General features: G+C 50.2%; 1 long non-coding RNA gene across 1 annotated transcript; it reads left to right on the top strand.

Annotated features, from left to right (window-relative positions):
• The first annotated feature begins 349 nt into the window (after window positions 1-349).
• Window positions 350-3,071, top strand: LOC121061405. The gene is made up of 3 exons (XR_005815076.1): window positions 350-578; window positions 2,657-2,835; window positions 2,947-3,071. It is a non-coding gene; the product is annotated as an uncharacterized LOC121061405 (long non-coding RNA).
• Window positions 3,072-3,828: the final 757 nt, after the last annotated feature.

Raw genomic sequence — 3,828 nt, 5'->3', positions numbered from 1 at the left:
GACAACGCTGTCAGGGATATGGTCTGTGTTTTGGGTGGTCCTGTGTGGAGCTAGGAGTTGGACTCGAGGACCCTTGCATCTTGGCTTATTTTGACGTTCTATAACTCAGACTCATCCCAAAACCAAGGTGGAAATGTGGACCTAGTGGCAGAGGTCCTGGGGCCCACCTCCAGTGCTGTCTATGCTTTTCTCCTGGCATGGTCACGTCCCTGCCTTCCTCCCATTTGCTGCAGGGCACAGGGATCCTGTAGGGCCAAAACTGGTGGAGATGCAAAAGGAGAGAAGAAAAAAATGCAGAAAGGAAATAACGAGAGCTGGTGATGCAACATAGAGAAAGGAAATTCTGAGTTTGAAAAAACATGCTCTGATTTCGACACTTCTGAGAGATGCTACAACAACAGAGGAGAAGCAGCACCCAGACACTGTGCTGGTCTAGACAGGCAAATTAGTTCTTGAGTCCTTCAAGCTCTTAATGAAGTTAAGGGCTCTCTTGACTCACTGCTCCTTTCAGTGCTGGAATAAAGGCCCAGTTTCCATCAGCATTCTCAGACAGCAAGGATGCTTGTTGCTGTGGCAAGGTAGGTTATTTTTGGAAAAGGAAAGGAAAAGCATGGGACCGTAAGGAACTCCTCACTGGAGAGCCTGTCCCCTTTCTCTGGTTGCTCCCCAGCTTTGCTCACCACCTCCCAGCAAAAACTATTTCTGGCACCATGGGACCACATGCTGGTTTCCACCAGTGTGTCTGCTGAGACACACGATGGTGCAGGGGCAGTGTTTGGGATGCTGGTTTTGGGCCACAGTTTGGCAGAGCATCAACACTCGCATGCCTTTGCAGATGCACCTTGCTTGCTGCTGTTGTGTTTTGTGATCCCTGAACCCAGAGACTTGCTCCTCTTAACAGTGAGGCCAGTGGGCAGCTAGCTGAGGGGTTCTGGGGAAATTTGGTAAAGGAGCTAAAATGGAGAGATCAAGGTGCTGAGGGCACCTGGCTCTGGGCTGTCCCCCATGGCATGGACTCAGCACAAAGCTGGTGGCTCCAGCAAGACCTCTGGCCTTCATCCACGCTGACTGGTCACCAGTATGGACAGGGCAGGAGGCAAACGCTGTTGAGAAAAGAAGGGGAAAGCAGGTGTTTTGTAGTGGGTGTGTTAGTATTGCCTGCTTAAGTTGCTGTATGCTCTGTTACCACTAAGTGAAGGGGAAAACAATTGGCAAAAATATTACAGGTGCACGCTGAGAATCCCCTCTTATGTGTATCCATAACAGAAATAATCTCTGCCAAGTAGGACCTAAACCTCCAGGTTGGTGAAACAAGAACTGCATGAAATCCCCAGAACACATTTCCATCTGGAATGGTTCAGGATATTCGGTGCTCAGTGCTCATCCCAACGTATCTGAGGTCTTGGTCTGACCACCATCAAACCCAGGAGCAACTTGACCCCTGCTTTGTTTTATTCTAGTCACTGGAGGACAGACTTCAGGAAGGGGAAGGTGCCCATGGAAATCCCTCACTCTTCACCCCTCTCAAATCCACTTTATGCCCCAAGTTGTTAAATGTTACATGTAGAAATGAGTTTGCTTGTTGGCCTGGCCCTTGAAATGGCAGGCTCTTTGCAGCCGATGGGGCTGCTTTACTTGGGAGAGCTGGCAATATTTCACATTCCTGCAGTCTGGAGGGGGGGTATTTTTTTTTTTTTTTTCATGTTTGAGACCCAATTTTGTCCAACGTTATAAATAAAGATGACTCAGCCACTGTTTTCCTCCACTTAACCACTGCCAAACCGACTTTGGAATTGCAGGCCATCGCACCGCCCGGTCCTCCTGGAGTAAATGGAATAAATGGGTTTCCTGCAGCCGGCAGCAACAAGCTGGCACTTGTCAGCTCTCTGCCTGCCATGCAGGAGCCGCTCTCAGAGCTGTCTGAGCACCGTGTCCCCCCTCTGCAGCCCCGCAGGCTCAGTGGGAATGTGTTGGAGGCAGTGGGTGTGCGTGGATGGGACATTCTGCCCCAGGTCAGCCACTGCCCCTCTGAATCTGCTGCTCTGGGGCAAAGCCTGCCCACTGTGGGCTGCAAGCCCCTCTCCTGAGCCTTTTCCAGGGGTGGGAACTGCTGGTGGTCTTCCCAACACAAGGCAGGGTGGTGGGTGGTGAGAGGAAAAAGTATTTGCCCACTGAACTTCCTTCCCTGCTGCCCTTTGGTGAAGAGTAAAAGCACCAGTGGGTATTTTTCTGAAAATCATGCTCTCCCCCATCCCCTTTTCACCAAATTTAAAAGCCCTTTTTACATCCTTTGCTCTTTAAGCACAAACATGGTTTGGAGCTGAGCCTCCCAGAGGGACGTGGCTCACATAAGACGTTTCCTCTCTGGGCACTGCTGTAAGAGCTCTGCTGAGAGTCCGTTGCTATACTCTGGAGTGGGGCCAGAAGAACACCCATTAGTGACACTGAGCCATTAGAGACACATGTTTGCTTCAGTCTTTCTTCTTGGAGATCTTCAAAAGCCACCTGGACTTGATCCTGGGCAGCCTGCTCTGGGTGTCCCTGCCTGAGCAGGGGTTGGACCAGGCCATCTCCAGAGGTCCCTTCCAACCTCAGCCGTTCTGTGATCCTACGATTCTGTGATTTATTCTTTCTTAACGTCAGTTGTCTTTATTAGAGGCTGCAGCCTGGCGGTGAGGTGTGCAGGAGTTCACCCCGTGCCTGCGTACTGCACAGGGCACATGACAAAGCAGGGGACGTGCAAACAAAGTGCATTACGAGGAAAGATCAGCACGGCTACTGAGGATTCTGCTCATTGAAGCCATTTGCTATCAGCAGAGTGAAGAGATAGTCAAGGTACACGATTTTATCAGGTGACTCAAAAGCCAGTGTTTGTTCCTTCCGAGCACCCTTGCATCATTCTGACTCAGCAAAACAAGCTCAGCGTTACGTTTTCTTCCTCTTTAGCAAATTTCCTGGGGACTTTTTCTTTAATGAGAAGCCATGCTGCAAACCTCCGTGCTCACGCTCAAGAAACTTCATCCAGGAGCAGCACCATGCAACGAAGTTTGGTTTTCTCAACAGTCACAGCTTGTCGTTTAGCATCAGACGTTTCTCCTCTGCAGTGAGATGTTTCTTTTTCCTTTAAAGCCGCCTCGATCACAATCTGTAAGTTATTTGCTTCCTCCCCTGCTGCGTCAATATTAAATTATTCAGAGCTTTCTGTGTTACGCTCCACCCAGCGAGGAGGTCACGGCCAGTAAATGTGGCACGGTGAGATACAAGAGGAGCCTGCATCCCCCACAGGAGAGTGCAGGCCTGTCGGGAGATAAGGCTGGCCTTTCTTTCCCACATCCTTGTTTTGGTTGCTTTGAAACCACCAAAGACTCCTTTGACTGGCAGCCCAGGAAGCCAACCTCGTGTACCTGGGCATTAATAAACTGCTTTTCTTCCCTAAGTGCAGTCCTTGCGCCCCTCTGTCTGTTTGAAGTTTAGATGTCTCTGAAGCAAAACACAGTGTGCATAACGCACAGTGCTAGGCTCGCTTTCCCCTTTTGAGTCCTCTCCGAATACAGAGGTGAGACTGTCTGCAGAAAACAATCTGCTCTCCCGCTGGTGTCAGTGGGGGTGTGCACAGACCACGGGCGAGCGGGATGGGAACCACGAGGAGGACTCTTGAAGCGCAGCCACCCCAAAATGGGGAAGTTACGAGTGAAAGGAGATGAAGAATGGAGAAACTGCTAACTGACTCAGAAAAGGCCAGTGTTTTTGCTTGTTGTTGGCTCTTCAATGTGTTCTTCAGCAGGAATTTTCCATTCCATGGGGCACTAGGGGTGTTGAAAAGGGAAC

This window comes from Cygnus olor, chromosome Z (assembly GCF_009769625.2).
Source record: "Cygnus olor isolate bCygOlo1 chromosome Z, bCygOlo1.pri.v2, whole genome shotgun sequence".
NCBI classification, from domain to species: domain Eukaryota; kingdom Metazoa; phylum Chordata; class Aves; order Anseriformes; family Anatidae; genus Cygnus; species Cygnus olor.
Note: the sequence above shows the minus strand (reverse complement) of the source record. Positions and strands in the feature narration are given on the sequence as shown.